This window comes from Heterodontus francisci, chromosome 11 (genome assembly GCF_036365525.1).
Source record: "Heterodontus francisci isolate sHetFra1 chromosome 11, sHetFra1.hap1, whole genome shotgun sequence".
Taxonomy (NCBI): Eukaryota; Metazoa; Chordata; class Chondrichthyes; order Heterodontiformes; family Heterodontidae; genus Heterodontus; species Heterodontus francisci.
In genome coordinates, this window is record NC_090381.1 from 68662517 (window position 1) to 68688711 (window position 26195).

The window sequence follows — 26195 nt, forward strand, 5'->3', positions numbered from 1 at the left end:
CTGGTTTGAAGATGTGAATGCTGATTCAGTAGTTCTCTGGGAGATAGCAATGTGACTGAATTCCTTCGAGAGAGATTTCTATCTGTTCTTTCCGGAAAGTTCTCTATCCACAAGAGATCCACAAGCCTGTCAGGCTTAACTAAGTAAGTACGGTCAGCAGACAGAGTTCAAAGCTTGCAAGGCTTGAGTGGTTCGTCTCCACCAGATAATTATTCAGGTTTCCAGTCAGTGGATTAAAAAATCATCCTTCGACCTAGCACGTTTTCGTGACAGTAGCCATTAAGCATCTTTACAGGAGTACACACAGGTTAAAAATGTGCAACCCAATCTGCTTAGGTATTTCTAATATTTCAAAAAGTTGCAGCTTAGCACTAATGTAATTATATGAAGTACATGCGTACTGCTAACAAAAAGGATCAATTATTTCAATTATAAAACCTCAGATATAATTAAACTGAGTTATTTTCAAAGATCAAATTATATTTTGCTGTCGGTCCAGAGCAAGACCAAAAATAAACTATTTATAATATTTAGCTTAAAGACCACTTAGATCGCTTGTGTACAGCATATGTTTCAATAATACAAATAATACAACAACAACTTATATTTTTATAGCACCTTTAATATAATAAAATGTCCCAAGGCGCTTCACAGGACCATTATAAAACAGAGTATGACGCCGAGTTGGAAAAGGTGGTATTCGGTCAGATGACCAAAAGCTTGGTATAAGAGGTAGGTTTTAAGGAGTGTCTCAAAGGAGGAGAAAGAGAGGTGGAGAGGCGGAGAGGTATCGGGAGGGTATTCCAGAGCTTGGGGCCTAGACAACTGAAGGCACAGTCACAATGGTGGAGCAATTAAAATCAGGAATGCACAAGAAGCCAGAGTTAGAGGGGCGCAGATATCTTGTAGGCTTGTGGGGCTGGAGGAGATTACAGAGATAGGGAGGGGATAGACCATGGAGGGATATGAAAACAGGGATGAGAATTTTAAAATCAAGATGTTGCTTGACCGGAAGCCAATGTAGTTCTGTGAGCACAGGGGTGATAGGCGAACAGGACTTGGTGTGAGTTAAGACACAGGCAGCAGAGTTTTGGATGACCTCACGTTTATGGAGAGTAGAATGTGGGAGATCAGCCTGGAGTGCATTGGAAAAGTCAAGTCTAGAGGTAACAAAGGCATGAATGAGGGTTTCAGCTGCAGATAGGGGCAAAGTCAGGCAGTGTTACGGAGGTGGAAATAGGCGGTCTTAGTGATAGCATGAATATGAGGTTTTTAGCTCATCTTGGGGTCAAATGTGACACCAAGGTTGTGAACAGACTGGCTTAATCTCAGACTTTTGCCAGGGAGAAGGATGGAGTTGGTAGCTAGGCTTTCGGATGACGTCGCCGAGGGGCAGCAGGTAGATAAGAAATAGGAAGGAGCTGAGAATAGATCATTGGGCGACACTAGAGGTAACGGTGTTGGAGCAGGAAGAGAAGCCATTGCAAGTGATTCTCTGGCTACGATTAGACAGATAAGACTGGAACCAGGTGTGGCAGTCCCACGCAGCTGGATGACAGTAGAGAGGCATTGGAGGTGGATGGTGTGGTCAACCGTGTCAAAGGCTGCAGACGGGTCGAGAAAATTGAGGAGGGAAAGTTTATCTTTGTCACAGTCACTTAGGATGTCATTTCTGATATACAAACATACATACAAACATACGAATTAGGAGCAGGAGTAGGCCACTTGGTCCCTCGAACCTGCTCCTCCAATCAATAAGATCATGGCTGATCTGATTGTAACCTTGACTGCACATTCCCACCTACCCCCAGTAACCTTTCACCCCCTTGCTTATCAAGAATCTATCTACCTGTGCCTTAAAAATATTTAAAGACTCTGCTTCCACTGCCTTTTGAGGAAGAGAGTTCCAAAGACTCACAACCCTTTGAGAGAAAAAATTTCTCCTCATCTCTGTTTTAAATGGGCGACCCCTTATTTTTAAATAGTGACCTCTGGTTCTAGATTCTACCACAAGGGGAAACATCCTTTCCACATCTACCCTATCAAGACCCCTCAGAATCTTATATGTTTCAATCAAGTCGCCTCTTACTTTTCTAAACTCCGGGCGATACAAGCATAGACTGTCCAACCTTTCCTCATAAGACAATCCACTCATTCTAGGTATTAGTCGAGTAAAACTTTTCTGAACTGCTTCCAATGCATTAACATCCTTCCTTAAATAAGGCAAACAATACTGTACACAGTACCCCAGACCACGTTGGTAACAGTGTTTCAGTATTGTGGCAGGGGAGGAAACCTGATTGGAGGGATTCAGACATGGAGCTCCAGGAAATGTGGGAACGGATTTTGAAGGTGACAACATGTTCAAGGATTTTAGAGAGGAAAGGGAGATTGGTGATGGGATGGTAGTTTGCAAGGGAAATGGGGTCAAAGGTTTTTTTTTGAGGTGGGGGGGAATGTCAGCAGATTTAAAGGAGACAGGGACAGCTGAAGAATGAGAACCCAATATTGGTTATCATGGAGACCAGGAGGGGAAGTTGGGCAATCAGCAGTTTAGTGGGAACAGAATCGAGGGAATAGAAGTTAGGTCTCATGGACAAAATGAGCTGAGAGGGCATGAGGGGAGATAGGAGAGAAGCCAGAGTTCAGAACGAGGGCAGGGGGGAGCATTATAGGAAGTTTGGCCAGGTGAGCTAGTGGAAGGGAGGAATGTGGCAGAGGCACCTGATCGGATGGTCTTGATCTTAGTGGCAAAGAAGTCCATGAGCTCCTCGCACTTTTTGTTGGAGGTGAGGATGGAGGGGATGGGGGGAGGGGTTTAAGAAGACAGTTTGCAGTACAGAAAAGAAACCAGGGATTATCTTTGCATTCCAAGATGATCCTGGAATAGTGAGCAATTTTAGCAGACAAGAGTAGCACTCAATGTTTTAAGTGGTCCAGCCAAATCTGGTGGTGGATGGCTAAACCAGGTGTGTGCCATATCCTTTCAAGTCTCCATCCCTTGGACTTAAGGGAGCAGAGATGAAGGCCATACTGGGCGAATGGCCAGGGTGAGAGAGACTGATCTTTTTATTGGGGAATATAATGAGAGAAATTAGCACTTAACAGTAATTAATTATCAAATAATTATCAAACAGAATTTGATACTGAACCACATAAGAAGATATTAGAGCAGATGACCAAAAACTTGGTCAAAGAGGTAGATTTTAAGGAGTGCCTTAAAGGAGGAAAGAGAGGTAGAAAAGTGGTGAGGTTCAAGGAGGGAATTTCAGAGTTTCAGGCCTTGGCAGCAGACAGTGTAGTCGTCAATGGTGCAGCGTTTAAAATCAGGGATGCTCACAAGGCCAGAATTGGAAGAGTGCAGAGATCTTGTGGGGTTGCAGGACTGGAGGAGATTAATGAAATAGGAAGGGGTTTGGGTGGTTGTTGGTCGGCACAGACTCGGTGGGCCAAAGGGCCTGTTGAGTGCTGTATCTCTCTATGATCTATGATCTATGAGACCATGGACCATGGAGAAATTTGAAAACAAAGATGAGGGCCAGAATTTTACATTGGGCTGGGGGCTGAAAAGTCAATGGTGAGCCCACCTCCGCCGGGCCTGGGGAGTCAGGCTAGGATTTTTCGCTCCCCTGGCCCTTAATTGGTCTTGCATGGGACTTCCACCTCCTTGAGGCAGGAAGTCCCGCATAATGGAGTTGCCGGCCAATCTGTGGGCCGACAGCTCTTAGTCCAACCTTTCCTCATAAGACAACCCACTCATTCCAGCTATCAATCTAGTAAACCTCCTCTGAACTACCTCCAACGCATTTACATCCTTCCTTGAATAAGGAGACCAAAACTGCACACAGTATTTGAGATGTGGTCTCACCAATATCCTGTATAACTGAAGCGTAACATCTTTACTTTTATTTTCAATTCCTCTCGCAATAAAGGACAGCATTTCATTAGTCTTCTTTATTACCTGCTGTACCTGCATACTAACTTTTTGTGACTCATGCATTAGAACATCTAGATCCCTCTGCACCCCGGAATTCTGCAGTTGTTCTCCATTTAAGTAATACTCTGCTTTTTTATTCATCCTGCCAAAGTGAACAACTTCACATTTTCCCACATTATACTCCATCTGCCAGATTTTTTCCCACTCACTCAACTTATCTATATCAGTCTGCAGCCTCCTTATGTCCTCTTCGCAACATACTTTCCTACAAATTTAGCTACCATACCATTGCTCCCCTCATATATGTCATTGATATAAATTGTAAAAAGTTGAGGCCCCAGCACAGACCCCTGCGGGACTCCACTTGTCACATTCTGCCAATCAGAAAAGGACCCATTAACGCATACTCTGTTTTCTGCCAACCAGCCAATCTTCTATCCATGCTAATATGTTACCCCCTACACCATGAGCTCCTACTTTGCGCAATAACCTTTGATGTAACACCTTGTCAAATACCTTCTGGAAATCCAAGTACAGTATATCAACGGGCTCCCCTTTATCCACGGCACATGTCACTGCTTCAAAGAACTCCAACAAATTGGTTAAACATGATTTCCCTTTCACAAAGCCATGCTGACTATTCCCGATTACCTTGGGTTTTTCTAAGTGCCCAGCTACAACTTCCTTAATGATCGATTCTAACACCTTCCCCACGACAGACGTCAAGCTAACTGGCCTATAGTTAGCTGTTTTCTGCCTCTCCGCTTCTTAAATACTTTCCAGTCTGATGGAATCTTACCAGTATCTGGCGAATTTTGAAAAACTAACACCAACGCATGGACTACCTCATTAGCCATCTTTTTTAAGACCCTAGGATGAAGCACATCAGGACCCGGGGGCTTGTCAACCTGCAGCTCCATCAGTTTGGTCAGTACCGCTTCCCTGGTGATTGTAATTTCACCAAGTTCCTCTCTTCCTTCCACCTCCTGATTTACACCTATTGCCGGAATGCATTTTGTATCCTCTATAGTGAAGACAGAAGCAAAATATCTGTTCATTGCATCTGCCATTTCCTTATTATCTACTATTAGCTCCCCATTCTCACTCTCTAGAGGACCAACACTCACCTCACTTACTCTTTTCCTTTTTAAATACCTGTCGAAATTCTTGCTATCTGTTTTTGCAATTTCTTTCTCCTGATTAACCTTTTAGTCATTCTCTGCCATTCTTTATATTCTGAGCAATCATCTGAACTGCCACTCATCTTTGCCTTTTCCTTACGTTTGATGCTTTCCTTAACTTCTTTAGTTAACCACGGATGGTGGATCCTCCCCTTAGAATTTTTATTTATAGTAGGAATATACTTATTTAAGTATTCTGAAATATCCCCTTAAATGTCTGCCACTGTTTATCTATTGATCTATCTATAAGCCGAGTAACCCAGCTAGCTCAGCTTTCATGCCCAAATAGTTGCCCTTATTCAAGTTTAAAATACTAGTCTGAGACTCACTCTTTTCCCTTTCAAACTGGATGTAAAATTCAATCATATTGTGTTCCCTGCTACCTTGAGATGCCTTTACTCTGAGGTCATTAATTAATCCTGTCACATTGCACAATACCAAGTCTAATATAACCTGCTCTCTGGTTGGTTCCAGAACATGCTGCTCTAAGAAAGTATCTCAAAAGCATTCTATGATCTCCTCATCCAGGCTACTATTGCCAATCTGATTTTTCCAGTTTATATGTAGATTAAAATTACCCATGATTATTGCCGTCCCTTTATCACAAGCACCCAATATTTATTTTTATTTATTGATACAGCACTGAAACAGGCCCTTCGGCCCACTGAGTCTGTGCCGACCATCAACCACCCATTTATACTAATCCTACACTAATCCCATATTCCTAACACATCCCCACCTGTCCCTCTATTCCCCTACCACCTACCAATACTAGAGGCAAGTTATAATGGCCAATTTACCTATTAACCTGCAAGTCTTTTGGTGGTGGGAGGAAACCGGAGTCCCCGGCGAAAACCCACGCAGACACAGGGAGAACTTGCAAACTCCACACAGGCAGTACCCAGAATTGAACCCAGGTCGCTGGAGCTGTGAGGCTGTGGAGCAAACCACTGCGCCGCCCATTTCTTTTTGTACACTTCGTCCTACATTATGGTTACTGTTCAGGGGCCTGTATACCACTCCCACTAGTGACTTCTTTCCCCTACTATTCCTAATCTCCACACAAACCGATTCTGATCCTGATGGTTAGCATTGCAGCCTCACAGCTCCAGCGACCCGGGTTCAGTTCTGGGTACTGCCTGTGTGGAGTTTGCAAGTTCTCCCTGTGAGTGCGTGGGTTTCCGCTGGGTGCTCTGGTTTCCTCCCACAGCCAAAGACTTGCAGGTTGATAGGTAAATTGGCCATTGTAAATTGCCCCTAGTGTAGGTAGGTGGTAGGAGAATTGTGGGGATGTGAGAGGGAATATGGGATTAATGTAGGATTAGTATAAATGGGTGGTTGATGGTTGGCACAGACTTGGTGGGCCAAAGGGCCTGTTTCAGTGCTGTATTTCTCTATGAATCTCTCGATGAATCTTTATGATCTCCTGAACCAAGGTCACCTCTAACTATTACACCAATACCATCCTTGACTAAGAGTGATACCCCTCCACCTTTACCTAGCTTCCTATTCTTCTTGAATGTCACATACCCCTCAATATTCAGGAACCAATCCTTGTCATCCTGCAGCCATGTCTCTGTAATGGCTATCAGATCATATTTATTTACTTCAATATGTGCTATCAGTTCATCTGCTTTGTTATGACTGCTACATGCATTCAGATACAGTGCCTTTAGTTTTGTCTTTTTGTTATCTTTGTAATATCTAGTCTCAATTGTTGGTGTGTTCTTAGCTTTTTTCTCTCTGTCCCTTCCTGCCATTCTCTAACCTTCATTTCCCATATTACTATTCTGCTCTCCTGCCTTGACTCTACCCGTTGATTTGCTATATCTACTCAAGTTTGATCCCTCACCCCCCCCTTGTTTAGTTTAAAGCCTTCTCTACTTCCCTAGTTATACAGTTTGCTAGGACACTGGTCCCAGTACGGTTCAGGTGCAGACCGTCCCAATGGTATAGCCCCCACTTTCCCCAATACTGGTGCCAGTGCCCCACGAATCGAAACCCACTTCTCCCACACCAGTCTTTGAACCATGTATTCATTTCACTACTCTTATGTGCTCTCTGCCAATTGGCATGTGGCTCAGGTAATAATCCAGAGATTATTACCCTTGAGGTCCTGTTGTTCAATTTGGTGTGTAGCTCCTCATAGTGTCTAAGCAGAACCTCTTTCTTAGTCCTACCTATGTCGTTGATACCTACATGGACCACAAAGACTGGATCCTCCCCTTCCCACTCCAACTTCCTGTCCAGCCCTGAGCAGATGTCCCAAACCCTGGCACCGGGTAGGCAACACAGCATTCTGAAGTCACGCGCTTGACTGCACAGAACAGTGTCAATCCCCCTCACTATACTATCCCATACTACCACAACATTCCTTTTTGCTCCCCCCACTTGAATGGCTTCCTGTACCACAGAGCCATAGCCAGTCTGCTCATCCACTTTGCAGACCTCACTTTCGTCTGCATAGGTTGAGAGCACCTCAAACCTGTTTGACAACTGCAAAGTCTGAGGCTCCTCCACTACTGTCTGCTTGATCCCGTTGCCTGCCTCACGCATGGTCACATCCTCCGGTCCCTCACCGCTGACCAAAACAGATGACCCTGTTCTAAGAGGTGTGACCGTCTTCCGGAACAAAGAGTCCAGGTATTTCTGCCCTTCCCTATATTGCACAGTGTTTGCAGTTAGGCTTCCAGATCAATAATCCTGATCTGGAATTTCTCTAGCTGTTTATACTTTCTGCAGACGTGTTTGTCCTGGATCGCCTTGGCATCCAAAATCTCCCACATACCAAAGCTGCAACATAACACCTGTCCTGCCTTTGTTACTTATGCTATTAGTCAATTTACTTTAATTACTTAATTAACTTAGAATAATTCCTATGTATTGTAGAATTTACTGGGCTTATTAAATGCTAGTACCATCTACAACTAAAGTTATTCTTTTCTTAATGACACAGATATGTGTTTTAGGCATTTAATTTAATAATTTTATCTTTATTTAATTTTATATATTTTTTTCAAGTGTTAGTTCCTTTTATAGATCTATCCTAATTCTGCTGTCCTAAGCTAGCTATTCACACAGTCCCTTACACAAAGCACTTACTGGCCAATCAACTGACTCGTTTCCTGTGATGTCACAGTTTTATTTTCATTCAGTTTCTCCAGCAGCTGAAATGGCTCCCAGATCCCAACTGCCTCTGCTCCACTCCAGGTAAGTAAGGCTGCATTCCGATCCCCAGGCTCTATTTATGGCACTCCAAGCTCCTAACTGCCTCCGCCCAGGTAAGTAAGGTCATGCTGTGATCCCCGGGCTGTATTTGTGGGCTCCCGGTTCCCTTTGCTCTGCTCCAGGTAGGTAAGGCCGCGCTCCAATCCCTGGGCAGTATTTATGGCGCTCCCAGATCCTAACTGCCTCTGCTCTGCTCCAGGTAGGTAAGGCCGCGCTCCGATCCCCGGGCAGTATTTATGGTGCTCCTGACTGCCTTTGCTCCGCTCCAGGTAGGACAATTGACTGAGCCCCAGTGAGGCAAGCGGGGGGCGTGGGGGTTGGTTGGGGGGAGGAGTGTTGTGAGTTGGGAATGGTTGGGTCTTCGAGGGCAGCCTTCCGTGGGGCACAGCGTGCCCGATCAAATGGGCCCCGCCCCCCCAGCCCGCAAGAAGGCCACCTGGTAAAACCTTGAGGCCTTTACCATTCAGCTGCCGAGGGTAAAATACCCATGGTGGCAGGAGGAGGCCCTTAACACGCGAGTTAATTGGCTACTTAAGAGCCTTGATTGGCCTGGGGCGGGCGGGCCGCTGCCGCTGCCCAGTGTAAAATTGCAGTGGGGGGGGTCGGGAATGGCCCCACCCACCCCCCAACCGGGGACCAGCCCACTCGTTTGGGGGCCGTAAAATTATGGCCGAGGATTTTAAAATTGTGGCATTACTTAACCGGGAGTCAATGTAGTTCAGCAAACACGGGAGTAAGGGGTAAACAGGCCTTGGTGCGAGTTAGGAAGTGGGCAGCAGAGTTTTGGATGACCTCAAGTTCACAGAGGTTAGAGTTCTGAGGCTGGTCAGAAGTGCATTGTAATAATCACGTCTACAGGTAACAAAGGTATGGATGAGGGTTTCAGTAGCAGATGAGCTGAGACATGGGCGGAGTCAGGAGATGTTAAGGAGGCGAAAATAGGCAGTCTTATTGACAGCTGAAGACTTTGTCATCTACAAGAAATAGATTTTCTAAGGCTTAGCTGTTTTCTATTTTTAGCTAGAAATGGATATAATTTAGATGCAAATGCTGTAGTTAAGAGATCAGAAAAGAATTCAACTATTGCTTCACCATTAACAGAATTGCCTTCAGTTTTATAGTCCCAGCTGTATGAAGCAATTAGTGAACCAGAGCAACAGCCGCACCAACCCTCATTATCACATAAAAGCCTTAAAGTCACAGGTTCCCTGAGTCCTCATGATTATCAATCACGTAACATGTCACTGGGGCTCAATTTATTTGTTGATCTGTATTCTTTTTATAGACTACAGATAACACAAATTTGTCAGAGTAATAAAAGGCCATGTTTCAATGTAATTAACAAGATTCTGTTTCGTTAGCATTTACATGCACTTACATTACACTATTAATTCTATGCTACTGTACATACACACTTGTATGAGTCTTGTTGCAAAGAAACAAAATAAAAATATTATCCAACAAAATACTATTTCCTGCTGTTCTTGGATGTGTGCCTTGAAGAGAATTAGAGTTCAGAAGAATAGGAATAGAAAACTCTGATAATGCTTCAGTAATACATAGTAACTGGTACATCTTTTCATTTTCATTGCCTAGTTGTGGATTATTCAGTAACCAGCCTTAGAACGTAACCATTGCCATAAAAAATATAAAAAGGGAGGCAGGATTACTTACTGCTAGTGGCAGCTTGACTCAGTTTGAAATGTCAGTTTAGCTTTGTTGGTAGCACTCTAGCCTCTGAGTGAGGCTCACCAGCACTTTCCCAATGGCAAGTAGGGATGGGCAATAAACGCCAGTCTTGATAGTGATGCTCATATCCCGAGAATACATTTAAAAAAAAACCTCACCATAGACTAGAGTATAGAATCGATACTGACCCTTCAGTGCAGTACTGTAGAGAAGTGGTGCATTGTTAGACATGAATGCTAGGAATTTCCTTGGGGGTTCACTTAGTCAGGTGCCATAGCTTCAGTGGAAGGTCAGTGGAAACCCTAAGCAGAATTTTGATCACCAGATGGGGGCGGCAACGGAGGCAGGTGGGCTTGGAATTTCCTGCGCTGGCTGGCATGCCGGTTCCTTGGCACGGTCCTGGTTCCTAACCATTTTCTATGGGGCCGGGTATGGTGTAAAACGGCTACCCGCCCACAAGGTAGCCTATTAAGGCCCCTTTCTGGTGTCAATTTGAATTTTCTAGTTGGCAGGCAGGCCCCCTGCGATGGCCAAAACACAGCCAAATAAAGGAGATGGCCTCCCAGCCTGTGCAGAAAAGGTGGTCTGGGAGCTGTGGCCAGCTTTAATTTTGAAAAATGTTGGAAGTTCTGAGGGAGGCACCCTCTCTCTCCCTTACTTGGAAGGTATATCAATTGTGTTTAATTATATGCAGGTGGAGGACATTAATTCAGGCATCACTTGAGCTGGGGACAGTAGCATAGTGGTAACGTAACTGGACTAGTAATGCAGAGGCCTAGACTAATGCTTTGGAGACATGAGTTCAAATCCCATCACAGCAGCTGGGAGATTTTAAATTCAATTAATTAATAAATCTAGAATAAAATGCTCGTCTCATTAATAATGATCATGAAACTACGGATTGCCGTTAAAAACCCATCTGGTTCACTAATGACCTTTAGGGGAGGAAATCTGCCATCCTTACTGAGTCTGGCCTACACATGACTCCAGATCCACAGCAATGTGGTTGACTCTTAACTGCCCTCTGAAATAGTGTAGCAAGCCACTCAGTAGCATTAAGCCACTACAGACCCTAAAGCACTATGGGTGTACCTACACCACATGGACTGCAGCAGTTCAAGAAGGTGTCTCACCACCACCTTCTCAACGGTAATTAGGGATGAGCAATAAATGCTGCTCTTGCAAGTGACACTCACATTCCAAGAACAAATAAAAAAATGACATTCACTGGGGTGTAGTTAAGTTAGGAGGTGTACACTTGTAATGTTTCACTCTGTAAATAAATGTTCGACTGAGTAAAGATTGGCTTTTGTACTATCCTTCACCAACTGGCTTTCCAGAATATAACACTATTGGCCCTCCAACATCGGAAGGCTGCCTGCTACCCTTAATTGAATGGCGAGTGCACTCTCTTGCCACTAATTGGCCATTCCTTGAAAAATCATGTCAGGTAACTAATCCTCACACAGTGCAGTGTTGGGACCTGGATTGGATCTCAACATCATGGTCTTCACCCAAACGGAAAATCCTACCCCGTTTATGCAGTGTATCCAGCGCTTCCGTTGATCTGTTGCAGACGTTACGGTGGTTGGTTGGGTGAAACGTTAAGGAATTTCCAGGCAGTAGTATTTCAGATATTAAAATGAGGCTATGCACCATCAGTGGATTACTGCAAAGTTGGCCCTATGTAAAAACGCAGTGTTACAGCCAAGTGAAGAGGGGGGGTCACAGTTGCCCCTTTTGCCCTTCCTCTTAGTTAACCGCAATAGGGTTTATTCCTTTTTAAAACAGTGGTTATGCTCACCACCTCAGTGAGTGTTTTACCTTTCTCTTTTAATGTGATCATGAAAAAAATCAATTGGACAGGTTTTTTTGAGTTTAAACAAGAAAGAAGTGAGTTTATTATATGTAACAATCTAAAAACTGATGTAAAAATAATTTTAAAATACACTACACATTCACGCACACATTCACACTAGAATCACACACACACAAATAGATTACAGAGAGGAAAATAGATTTTGGTTGGATTAAAGTCCAGAATAAATAAAAGTTAAATATACAGTTTGATGTTGGATGATTTGGTGATTGTCTGGCTGGAGTTGTACTCTTGAAATCCTTGCTGGTCAAAGTGCACTTTATGGCTGGCATGCTTTACTCAGGGTTTTCTTGAAGGCAGAATTGTAGTTGGCTCTCTTCCCCTGATCTCTGGCTGTAACTGTCTGTAGGCTTGGAGGGTCCACAGTCACAGACAGTTTTCAAACTTGATGCTTTCTGGAGAGAGAGAGAAAGAAAAAAGGGAGGCTCACAGCTTTCTCTGCTGCTGCACATTCAGTTACTGCTTGTCTTCTTCTGTGAGTGTAACAACACTCCCAGTTTTTTCAGAGGGCCACATGGTCACATGGTTCTCTTAATCCCCTTTGTTTTCAATGAGGTCCAAAGACTAAAATCCAAAAGTTCTGTCAGGTGGTGTTGTCAGTGTTTATCCTCTGGAGGGACATCTCCACTTATGAATGCCTCGAGATGGCTTTGAATCTCCTGTTAATGAGGATGATCTGGATAATCTACTCAGTTAGCCAAAGCATTGTTCTGGCTGGGCTTCTTGTTAGACTTTTGTCTCGTGACAAGATTACATAGAAGGACCAAATTTCCATGATTTTGGGGGGGGGGGGCCAAAGATGTTACAGTTCCAGAGTAGGGAGCTGAATTTTAAGGCTTAAGTTGTATGCACCAGTGTTACACCTGTTCTTTCTGGCAGGAGATGTGTCACCCCTATGCAAATAAATGCAAAACCTGCTGTCGTGCAGGATCACACCAGCTATTTATGCTACAATCACACCTGACTTAAATCTATGCAAAAGTGGGGCAAGTTACCTACCTTTGTCTGAAATATCATCTTTGGCTGAAGTGATTATAAATATCTTTCCTCAGCTGTGCTGCTAAGAAAGGCTGATGCAAAAATGACTTTCGGCAGATTCAGGCAGAGAGATCTTTTGCTTCCCACCTTTCCATCATGAAATATTTACCATGGAGTTCACAATGGGTATTCCATATATATCCTTATAATATACAACAGAAGCAGAAGAAAAATGAAATGAATGAAGCACACAGGATAAGCAGCACCAAAGAAGAGGAGAAACTAAGGGGTACAATATTAATAGTGTCTCCAGACCATGCTGCTCTCTCAAGAATGTATTAGAGGAGACCTTACAAAGCCATTAAACGAACTGTGGGCTCTGTTACAAAATGACCTCCAAACATCCCCTCAAACACAAAAAGCAAAAATCAGATACTACTTGACACGCTGGACTTAATATCACAAAATGGTTTTACTGTGCACATGCATATTTACAACAGATGCTTCTTACTACCGCGCTACCTCCTGTTGCCTCACTGTGTTGTTTGTAAACCTTGTTGTTATCTGAGGGCCAGAGATGCCGCTATAGTAACAAGAGCCTCTTGGGACTAATTGTTTCAAGGCTTCTGAGTCTTAGGTGGGCTCTTCAGCAACCTCATTCTCCAGGAAGTTGGCTCACATGCTACCCCCTCCTCCTGTCCTGACATCTTCATCAAGATGGAGAGTGACATAGTTGATTCTGAGACTAGGGTCCTAAATCTTAGTAAAGGAAACTATGAAGGCATGAGGCGCGAGTTGGCTATGATGGATTGAGAAACGTTAGTTAAAGGGATGATGGTGGATAGGCAACGGCAAACATTTAAAGAGCGTATGGATGAACTGCAACAATTGTTTATCCCTGTCTGGCGCAAAAGTAAAACGGGAAAGGTAGCCAAACCATGGCTTACAAGGGAAATTAGAGATAACATTAGATCCAAGGAAGAGGCATATAAATTCACCAGAAAAAACACAAGACCTGAGGATTGGGAGCAGTTTAGAATTCAGCAAAGCAGGACCAAGGGATTGATTAAGAAGGGGAAAATAGACTACGAGAGCAAGCTTGCGGGGAACATAAAAACTGACTGTAAAAGTTTCTCTAGGTATGTGAAGAGAAAAAGATTGGTGAAGACAAATGTAGGTCCCTTACAGTCAGAAACAGGGGAATTTATTATGGGAACAAAGAAATGGCTGGCTAACTAAATGTATACTTTGGTTCTGTCTTCACAAAGGAGGACACAAATATCATACCAGAAATGTTGGGGAACACAGGGTTTAGTGACAGGGAGGAACTGAAGGAAATCAGTATTAGTAGAGAAATGGTGTTGGGGAAATTGATGGGATTGAAGGCTGATAAATCCCCAGGGCCTGATGGTGTGCATCCCAGAGTACTTAAGGAAGTGGCCCTAGAAATAGTGGATGCATTGGTGGTCATCTTCCAAGATTCTGTAGACTCTAGGACAATTCCTACAGATTGGAGGGTAGCTAACGTAACCCCACTATTTAAAAAGGGAGGTAGAGAGACAGCAGGGAATTATAGACCGGTCAGCCTGACATCGATAGTGGGGAAAATTCTAGAGTCCATTGTCAAAGATTTTATAGCAGAGCACTTGGAGAACAGTGGTAGAATTGGGCAGAGTCAGCATGGATTTACGAAAGGGAAATCATGCTTGACAAATCTACTAGAATTCTTCGAGGATGTAATTAGTAGAGTTGATGAGGGGGAGCCAGTGGATGTGGTTTATTTGGACTTTCAGAAGGCTTTCAACAAAGTCCCACATAAGAGATTAGCGTGTAAAATTAAAGCGCATGGGATTGGGGGTAGTGTATTGCGATGGATAGAAAATTGGTTGGCAGACAGGAAACAAAGAGTAGGGATAAATGGGTGTTTTTCCGAATGGCAGGCAGTGACTAGTGGTGTGAGGACCCCAGCTATTCACAATATATATTAATGATTTAGATGAGGGAACTAAATGTAATTTGCAGATGACACAAAACTGGGTGGGAGGGTGAGTTGTGAGAAGGATGCAGAGAGGCTTCAAGGTGATTTGGACAAGTTGAGTGAGTGGGCTAATGCATGGCAGATGCAGTATAATGTTGATAAGTGTGAGGTTATCCACTTTGGTAGCAAAAACAGGAAGGCAGATTATTATCTGAACGGCAATAAACTGAGAGAGGGGAATATGCAACAAGACCTGGCTGTTCTCTTACACCAGTCGCTGAAGTTAAGCATGCAGGTCCAACAGGCGGTAAAAAAGGCAAATGGTATGTTGGCCCTCATAGTGAGAGGATTCGAATACAGGAGCAGGGATGTCTTGCTGCAATTATACAGGGCCTTGGTGAGGCCACACCTGTAATATTGTGTGCAGTTTTGGTCTCCTTATCTGAGGAAGGATGTTCTTGCTATAGAGGGAGTGCAGCGAAGGTTTACCAGACTGATTTCTGGGATGGTGGGACTGACTTACGAGGAGAGATTGAGTCGGTTAGGATTATATTCGCTGGAGTTCAGAAGAGTGAGGGGGGATCTCATTGAAACCTATAAAATTCTAACAGGACTTGACAGGGTAGATGCAGGAAGGATGTTCCCGATGGTGAGGGAGTCCAGAACCAGGGGTCACAGTCTAAGGATACGGGGTAAACCTTTCTGGACTGAGATGAGGAGAAATTTCTTCACCCAGAGACTGGTGAGCCTGTGGAATTCGCTACCACAGAAAGCAGTTGAGGCCAAAACATTGAATGGTGGAGCAGGCTTGAAGGGCCAAATGGCCTACTTCTGCTCCTATTTTCTATGTTTCTATGTTACTGCAGCTCACTCATGCCCAGTGACTCACATGGCTGCATTTTACCAGCCCTCTAGGGATGGGGTGGGATGCGTTGGGGGTGTTCATGAAATGGTGAGAGAGTGGGGGTGGAGTGCCCGTCGCCTTCCCACCATCATGGCATTCTGCCAGCGGTGGGGAATGTGGAGGATGGCACTACCGCCCAGAGGCCATTTAAGTGGCCAACTAAGGGCCTCTTCCCACTGCTGCTAGCATTTTACCAGCAGTGGTTGGGACCTCTGCCATGTTGGGAGACTGCCTGGTGAAACCTGGATGCCTCCCTGTGGGCTCAGGAGGCTGGGGGGAACCTCCTAATTGGGCAGTCTGTGGTCCATGGAGGTGCCCCCTGTGGAAGCATCCTCCCCTGTACTTACCAACCAAAACCCCCAATCCCTGGTGGCGCTGCCAGGACTGAAGACCTACCGGCCCTCCAATTGGCCAGCATCTCTTAAAGGGATGGGTTCCCCGACGGCAGCTAATTAGCTGCACAATGGGCCTAAAATCTGGCCTGGGGCCCCCCAAATGGCCAAGACGGGGTTGCCCCTGGCTTTTGGCCTGTTGTCAGGGCCCCCACTACCTCGAAAAAATCCAGCCCATTGTCTGCAGATCCCGTCCCTACACTACCCTCTAAAGTCTATGCAGTGCCAGTATCGGAGCTGGTGCCTGGGAGTGTAAGATCAAGTGATGGTGCTTCTTCTTCAGAGGTCTGCTCTTTGTTGGGACCTTTATCTTATGGCTGATGCTGGCCATGTGGCAATTCCTAGGTATTTGAAAGCAGAAATGCAGAGGGAAGGGTTGGGGTGTGAGAAGAGGGATTGGGTGGTATGTCAGAGGTCCATGGCCACACCATCTGTAGCTTGTATTTCATGCAAGATAGCAGAATAAGGGTGAAGTGAAATTTGAGAAGGTGCGTAAGGCAGGAACATACCATCATCTTGGATGTTCTTGGTGACTCCGGTTACAACGACCTCAGTCACTGCAACACTAATAATTTGCAGCACCACCTACTCCAGAGGCTCAGGAGATGCATGCGGGCTTGTCTAATGGTGGTTCTCTGGTGCTCCCTCCTGTTATGTGCGACCTTGTCCTGCAAGAGGGAGGTAAGTGTGTCAGTGACTGTGTTGTACTGTGTTTGGGTGATGTCCCTGTCACAGCTGAATATCTGGAATTATGTGGAAGATGTGAATGTGGGTGTGAGGCTTGCAGCATTGGTAAGTGTGTGATGGTGAAGTGGTGCATCTGAATGCTAGGCATGATTCCTCATTGTTAGAGATTGCTGATGGGTGAGTGATTGAGCTGTAATGCATTGAGCGGTGGGTGAGGTTGATGGCGAGGAATAGGAGATGTCATTGGAAGATGGATTCACTGGCCATGAACACTCACGTGAAGACATTGAACTTCTTGCGGCACTGCAGCCAGGTCCTTGGGTCCACACTCTGGAATTCACCTTCCTGGCCACCTGCGTCCCTTCCCTGCACCTTGAGGGCCTCCTCCTGGCAGAGACATGACCTCTCTCCTCCTTTCCACCTCCTGGACTAAGGCCTCCAGCATGGCATCAGAGAACATGGGAGCCATCTCTCTGGCCTGTTGATTCATTGGCAGTCCTCTTCCTTCCCTCAAAGGCTTTCACTAACAGTTCCGCCAGCTCCTGCAGCTTGAATACACCTCTTCTTTAAGAGAGGCAGATTGCCTTTAACAAGTGCAGGCTAGATGTAAGTTGTGCTAGCCACACACGCACCTGGGCCACCTGATGAGCGTGTAGTCAGTCAGCAACCTGTTTTGCACTGGGCTGCATGCTGCAATAATTGCGATGAGCAAGCAGCACAAAGTTTGTGTGTTGCGTGCATCACCTCATCCAGGTATAGGGTAATTGCGTATCACAATTCCCATGCCTGCTAATGGGCCTGAATGAATTTTTATTCCTCTATAAGTTGAATTTTACCGCAGGCATCAAAGTGAAAAGTAGATCCCATTCCGCACATGCTGGCACTGGGACTGCCTCGGCTATTTTACCACAGGCTGCCTGCATGCCTGCTGTCCAATTAAGGACAGCAGGCAGGCTGCTGATGCTGCCATCCCAATCAGAGAGCTGGCAGCTCTGAAGACTCAGCACGCCACCGGGAGAGGTAGCCGGTGCTGCTGAGGATGCAGGAGATCTCGGGAGCTCAGACAGGTAAGTTTAAAAAACAAGTCGGGGCCAAGGGTTGAGGGGGAAATCCCTCCGGGGAGATCATTGGGACATGGGGGCTGCCTTCCCTGCCCGCAGCCCCTTCATTAGGCCATGGAGCCTCCTGTCCCGAAGGCTCTCTGGGCTGCCGCAGGGAGGCCATCTTCTTTAAGCTGGCGGCCTCCCCATGTGTGGAGGGTCGCCTCAGCATCAGCAACGTGCTGGCGGCCTGGTAAAATGCTCTCAATAGGACTTTTAATTATGCTAATTCGCTGCCCGGTTGCTTGGAGTGGACAGCTGCTCCACATCTGGTCCAACCACTGGGAAAATACCCAGGTAGTGGGACCACATCTGGGAGTCATCTCAACGTGGCTCCCCACTATTTTACTGATACCCCCCTCCCTCCCACCCACCCCCCCGCCGGCCTACCAGCTGGGGGCCGGTAAAATTCTGCCCTATGTGTCTGCCTCCCTCGCCCTCTCTCTCTCTATATTGAAATTTCTCTGATTCACAGGTTTAATAATTGGAATCTCTGACTCATAGCTGTTAATAATTAGAGCCTTTATCATTTCCGTTAACAAAATCAGGTGAGATAATTGGACCCTTGCTGCAGCCATCAACATCATTTTTTTTGAAGAACAGTAACATGAAGAAATACCCTCTTGCTCTTTTGGCTTATGACTTTTATAGAACCCAAAACAAAAGCTGCTGCAGGTATGTAAACAGTACACTGCCATAACTTGCTCATTCTCCATCCCTGACACACACAGATTCTCTTTTTAACTTTAAATGTATTTATTTTACTCTGTAGCATAACAAAACTAGAGACCAGAGCAAAGAGAATGATGGGTAGAAACAAATAGTTCATAACAATAATAGTAGTGTAGATATATATATATATATATATGTGTATATAGGACATGATGTCATCCTTTACCATGTGTGGCCTGGTGAATTCACTGAATTGCATGGAGCTGACCACACAACTCTCAGCCCTCCCTGTGAGGATGCAGCTCTGCCAAATCGAAGAAGTCACCACTTCAGAGTATTTCCAGAGACTACAATAGCAGAAATTGTTCAAAATTACCTTACCTGCAAGTTGGGTGACTGACGCTTTAAGTAATGCTAGTGCTGAGCCCCTCTTGCAGTTGAACATTTATTCTTTGGTGAGTGACAGGTGAATTCATTGAATGGACCTGTGTTGTTCAAATTTGGAGGTTGAGCATCACATTAGCTGGTAGGGCTGCGTAACGTCATCATAGTACCATAATAGCTGCTTCCTTCACACACAGGAGATGCCCTCGCAAGCATCCTTCTCAACATGGGGCACTGTGCAAGCCATGCAGGCAGCAGCTGGAGGCACAGTGCATACCAGCAGAAGGATGTTCAGCATTCCATAGCACCATCTCCAGTGGTGCCATGGATCCAAATTTCTCGCCCTTAATGTCTATGACCTATTAGTCTATGCCATCAATTATATAGTGATCAGTTGCAGAGGCTTAGCTGCCAATTTAATTTAAAAAAATACAATTTTCACCAACAGCACTGAGGTTCCCCACAATGCTATGCTGTGATGGCCCTCTAAACAGACTCCCCTGTGGCGGGGAACGCACCCAATATATTTAATTGACTCCAAGACTGGTAGTATCACCATGCTGAAGCTGAAATCATGTCATGTCAATTATTATACATCAGCACCATATTACAAAACATTTACCTTTTCTCATCATTTTTCTCACCTACTCTGTTGAAGCCACTGACTCAGTCAGGATGGGGTACAGGTCCATGAGCATTGTTAACCTTCTGATACTGCCCTCAAATGGTCATTCTTTGAGTGTGGATCAAGTTGATGAGTGTCAGCAGCTCATTTAGTCATCAACTTGACATCCAAATAAGACACACACTCTCCAGCAGGAGCCACTGTGTACAGATCAGGAACAGAAATCTTGGCTGATTTTTCCCCCTCTCTCTCGCCTGTGGATGATGAGGTCAGTTATAGTGCCCCACTGAAGACCTGGCTGGGATCAGTCTATTTAACATAAAGAGTTTGAATAGCTCAGCATCATTTAATATCATGCCAGATTGTACACATTGTGATGCTGACTATGAATTTGATTTTCTTTGACTAGTAAACTAATGTATTTATTTTCACGAATTAAACATATTAGAAATATTGCCTTTCACCATTTCAATGCCCTTTTTCTTAATGCTGATGAAAAGTGGCCTGGCTTAGTTTAGTGATATTCAGCCTCTAAGAATTGATTAATTGATGTCTTAGTGTGTCAAGATCTATGAAAACTGAATTCAACAATATGTGAGAATTCAGATTTGCACTGATTGCCTTAAGCGTTATTTGACTTCTGTGTATACATGCTGTATACTTAATGCACATATAATGATCAAGTAAGTTGCTGAGAAATTGTTCTAGCAGCCAGCTTCTCTTCATATTAGAGAATAATAGAAATTAGTCATTCATCCCATTGCATCAGTGTCAGTGCTAGCTCTTCAACCAGTGCTAGTTACTCAAATCTTATCAAGCATGGAAGGCATAGTCATTTTACATGAATTACTTCTAGAGTTGGGAAACATATTCAAAAGCTGCAATTTAAGAAGCTTTATTGCATGAAAAGCTAACAAGTCTATTATTTTAATTAATAGTTATGACCATTGAATGAGATGAAGTGACAGGGAAACACTTGGTACATTAACATTATGACATTATGAAGATCAGGAACAAGACATTTATTTTTTGGTGATTTTTGTGCTCAAGGTAAAGGATATTAATAATAAAAACAAAAAAATGCTGGAAATGCTCAATAGTTCTGGAAGCATCTGTGTAGAGAGAAACAGAGTTAACATTTTAGGTCAATCGACCTGAAAGGTTATCTCTGTTTCTTTCTCCACAGATGCGGCCAGACCTGCTGAGCATTTCCAGCAGTTTTTGTTTTATTTCGGATTTGCAGCACCTGCAATATTTTGCTTTTGTAAGGGATATTAATGCTGGGGAATGAAACATGTTTACATTTTGGACACTCAGATAAGCTTCAAGTACTCATAAGTCCAGTAACGTCTGTGAGGGAAATTCTCATTGTAGTAGGTCTTAGCTTTTAAGAATAACAAATCTGTTGTGGTAATGTATCATCTTTGTACTGCCAGCGGAATCAGCATGCCCTGTGTATATGAACAAAACAATGGTTTGTGCTATATTCTAACACAGTGTAGCTTTAAGAACTTAGAACAAACAATTATGGAAAATTATTTCTAACCAAACTCTCTTCCGAAGAAAATATAAGTTTGTTCATTTGTAAAGCATATTTTATTCCAATTACCATAATCTGTTCTTCATTTCTAACACTTGACTGAACCCTGCCATTTGATTATCTTTAGTGTGAACAATGACTTCTTTGTAATTGCAAAGAGATGAACAAAGTTCTTTTTTGCATATTCAGCTTAGTTAATGTTTTGCTTTATTTGGCTTTGATGAGTCATCAACACTCTGACAAATTTGTTTGGTGTTCCTACCGCATCAGATATCGTTAACTAAAAAATTAACTTTGCACAGTGAATGAACCTCTGTGTAGCTAAAGGTCAGTGAACTTCATGGTTCACCAGTATGCAAACATCCAATTAAAAATAATTTATATGAGGGTGTAAAGTATTGGCAAAGTAATGCTGAAATTAACAATAGATGCGACACTGTATGTCAAAGATAATTCTAGAAAGGTGTAATTTTGGATATGCATTTGTCAAGTTCAAGTACATTGTTTGTATTGCATAATACTTGTATTGCTTAAGACCATTTCCCAAAAAATCAATTGTTCTAAAATGATGCTTTGTACACGAGTAAAGCAAAAGGATATAAAGAACCTGACAAGATTGAATGAAGTAAGATACAGGTCATGAGACCGTGAAGGGTGGTAACAATTAAAATACACTACAAAATCATGTAACTGTATTGTTTATCAGTCTCTGCACTATTAGTAAAAGTCTTGCATTTACCATGTAGCTATAGTGTCACACAGCTAAAAGTGTAGCCTCAGAGGTGCCACACTTCATTATATCACAAATCATGACTGACTTCAGTAATCACTGAACTGATAACCAAACAAATGTATGAATTTGTGGCTCAACTAAAATAGTAAAGATAAAGTCTGACAGAACAACTTTTTTTAATGTTGAAGACAATATATATTTTTAACACAATGTTATTGACATCCTGCATGAAGAATATCATTATTGGAATCAGTAACGGTAAATCTAAAGTAACACTGAGGCTAGATTGGAGACATTTTTTATCTCAAATAATTTCATTGCCCTTACCTTTGATTGAGAGTAATTTTCACTTTGGTTGATCGTGTTCAACAAGTGATACAGAATCAACTGTCCATTATATGTCTCCTGAATTTTCATTTCCAATAACTTCAATTGAAGTTTGACTGGAAAAAAGAAATTCATAAATATATCCATCAAGCTCAATTGGAAATGCCAATAAAACATATACTTTAAAAGACATAAATGATATTTGTATTTCAATTGAATGGCTTGGTGATCTTCCTGGTAATAAATTAATCTGCTTGAAGCACTCTAGATGAACTGTGAAATGAGAACAATGGTTGCAATAAATATTTACAGCCTTTCTGATTTATAGTACAGACACTTTGGGCTGCAGGTTCCACCCACGATCCCAGTTCCTTTAATGCAAGTCTGACTCCCATGCCTGCCATGGCCATAACTCGCTCCAGCCATGTGTACTCCCTCTCCAAAGTGAGAAATCAGGAGAAGTACACCAAAACTCTCACCCATACAATTTTACAACACAAAAGTTCCAGTATTTCCATCTCTTGTGAATTTATTGTGAGGTTTGTAAGGAAAAATGTAGCCTCACTCATGATCTCATGATAGACCTCTCAAATCTCATGATTTTTCCTGCTCTATTGAGTTGTCCACTGAAATGTCAATCTTCGCCACGCCTCCTGTGATTGGCTGCTGCTGGGATGCGTGGGTTTGGTTTCATCCTGTAAGGAGGCAGCTGGTTCAGCTGATAGTGACTCTGGTGGGAGGGCAAATCTTTCTTTAACATGCGCATGAACAGAAATCTGAGAAGAAGCCAGGGCATGGTGAGACTCGGCAGTGGGTAAATTGGTTTATTATTCTTCTTCTTTGGCCTCCTTGTCTCGAGAGACAATGGGTAAGTGCCTGGAGGTGGTCAGTGGTTTGTGAAGCAGCGCCTGGAGTGGCTATAAAGGCCAATTTTAGAGTGACAGACTCTTCCACAGGTGCTGCAGATAAGATTGGTTGTCGGGGCTATTACACAGTTGGCTCTCTGCTAGCGCTTCTGTCTTTTTTCCTGCTAACTGCTAAGTCTCTTCGACTCGCCACGCTTTAGCCCCGCTATATTAAATTGATTTATATGGTGTCAGGAAAACCCTATATGCCAAATAGGGAATATTAATTTCATCAGTTGGACACTTTCATTAGACTTTTAATGGAAAAATCCCACAAGTTAACTTTTTTTAAAATGGCAGCCAAGATGGCCACTGCAATTTACATTTGAAACGCCAGGAGATTAAACTGGAGACGAAAAGTCTAACCCAGTCCAGCCAGAACAATGGCTTGCTCTCAGTGATTGAATCACCTAGAATGGCTTTATCAACATGGTCGTCAAGGCAATCGACACCTATTAACTTTGAAAGAGCCAACCCCCTCTAAGTGTGACTGGACCTCCTGAGGCATGTAGCACCTTAAATCTCAGAGAAAATTCAAGAAAAAACCTCATTAAAAACAAAGGGGCTTGACAGAGTCATGTGACTGTCTACGCAGCTCTGAAGAAACTGTAAGCTTTGTCACACAGACAGCAGACAGGCAGTAACTGAAAAGCCAGCAACAAAGCTGTCTCTCTCTCTCTCCCCAGAAAATATCAAGAGAAGATCCGGCTGCAATTGGGAACCCCCCCCCCCCCCCACCCCACCCACCACCACCCCAACCAAGCCTACAGACTGCTACAGCCAGCAAACAGGGGACAAGAATCAACCACCACCCTTCTGCCTTCAGGAACCCTGAGCAAAGCAAGCCGACCACCGTTCACATGGCCCAGCGAGGACTTCAAAAATACAATTTCAGCTGAGGACTATTGGACTCATATACTATATTTAAATACCCTTTATTCCAAACTTTAATCCAACCACCAACTCTGTTTCCCTCTGTAATCTATTTGTGTGTGTGTGACTCTCGTATAAATGTGTAGTGTAGTTTTAGTATTTTAAATCGGGTTAGAGTGTTAAGTATAATAAACTTACCTCTTTCTTGTTTAAACTCAAGAAAACCCGTCTGATTGGTTCTTTTGTAATCATTAGAGGAACAAGAGCAAACACTCACCGAGGTGGTAAGCTCAGCCACTGTGTTAAAAAAGGATAAACCCTGTTGCGGTCAAACAAGAGAAAGGGCGAAAGGGGAGCCCGAGACACCCTCCTCATCTGGCCGTAACAGAAAATATGGGTCTATAGTCCAGGATCATAACCCAAAGACAAATGAGAAATTGGAAGTGGAAAAACAAATTGATCCCTATCAAAAAAAACTGCAATACAGGTTTTCTTGTGGTTTTGGGGCTAGAGCACTAACATGTCCGCATCTGAGGCCAGTACGTTCCCAAGCCAGGGTGAAGTAACTCGAGATAAGTTAAAGGCCCTATCTATTGTAAAGTTGAGGAATGTAGGTGGGCAGTTTGGGATTACATTCTGCACAAAAGCTAACAAATTCAAAATCGTAAGACTTGTGGCCAACTATTTTTCACTTGAACCTGAGGATTCAGAAACAGGGTTGGAGTCAGAGTCAGACAGGGTAATGTTAGCTAAAATACAATTAGAACAGAGAAAACGTGAATTGGAAGACAGGGAAAAAGAGAGGGAAAGAGAGAGGGAAAGGGGGCAAAAGAGAGAATTTTCCAGAAGGAGGAAAGGGGGCTCAGGCAGCTTGAATTAAATAGGGGGTGGCATGGTACCCCCAGTGAAAGCATGGCCAGTGAGGAAACTACCCCTTGCTCAGGACTGTGTGCTGAGCTCTTATGTTCTCCCAGTTGATTCTGAAGTTCAATGAGGGAGATGTGGAAGCATTTTTTGTCACATTTGAAAAGCTTGGAAGACAGCTGAAATGGCTGGCTGAGAGCTGGACCCCGTTGTTACAGCTCCCAGGAAAAGCCCATGAGGTTTATTTACTGTTACCAGATGACAGTTCATCAGATTATGAATTGACTGAAAATGCTATTCTTGGGGCATATAAACCAGTACCGGAAGTGTACCACCAGAAATTCCAAACCTTCTGGAAGCAGTCTGATCAAACTTACCTCGAGTTTGAAAGAAGTAAGCAGCTGGCTTTTGACCAGTGGCTAAGGGCCCTTAAAGTACAGCCCACATATGAAAACCTCAGAGATGTGATTCTTCTTGAGGAATTTAAAAACTGACTTCCCCTTTCCATTAAAACCCACGTAGAGGAACAAAAGGTTCACCAAGCCAGGCAGGCCGCAGTTCTGGCTGCTGAATTTACTCTCATATATAAGTCCGTACCCCAAGGGAAACTCTTCCCTAGTTCCCCCCCACAAATCTGAAAAGGATAAAAGGTGGGAGGGTGATAGGAGCCCGAAAAGTCCTGGGCAAGAAAGGAAAGCTGAATACACAGGAGGTCCTCCTCGAGCCAAAAAAGGATGGTGCTGAGAGCAGGAGACCCGAAGATCTGTGTGTTTTCACTGTAACAAGGCTAGTCACCTCTGAGCTGACTGCTGGAAATTATGGGGAAAACTAATAGGATTAATCAGGGCACACCAGACCAGTGCAGGAGAAGGGGCCCTGATAGAAAGTACGGCAGAACAGGCTGTGGCTTTAACTGCAACAGCAGTAAAACTTAGGAAACATACTGCTGTGGGTACAGGAAAATTTAACAAGATACCTGAAGGTTATCAGGACTTTGTATCCAAAGGGAGAATAACCCCATACCCCTCAAGTGGGGCAAGCAAGCCCATCGTCATACTCGGGGATACAGGGGCCACTAGATTCCTTCTGCTGGGAAAAAGCATGACCTTTCCCCCAGAGAGTGCAGTGAATGCAAGAGTGATGGTGAATGGTATCGGAGGGTGGGTGTGCCCATACCTTTATATCGGGTGCACTTGGAGTGTGACCTTGTTTCGGGGCCGGCAACCGTGGGGATTGTCCCTAGTTTTCCTGTGGATGGGGTCGACCTGCTCCTGGGTAATGATCTGGCGGGGGTGAAGGTGGTAGCCCCCCAGTAGTGG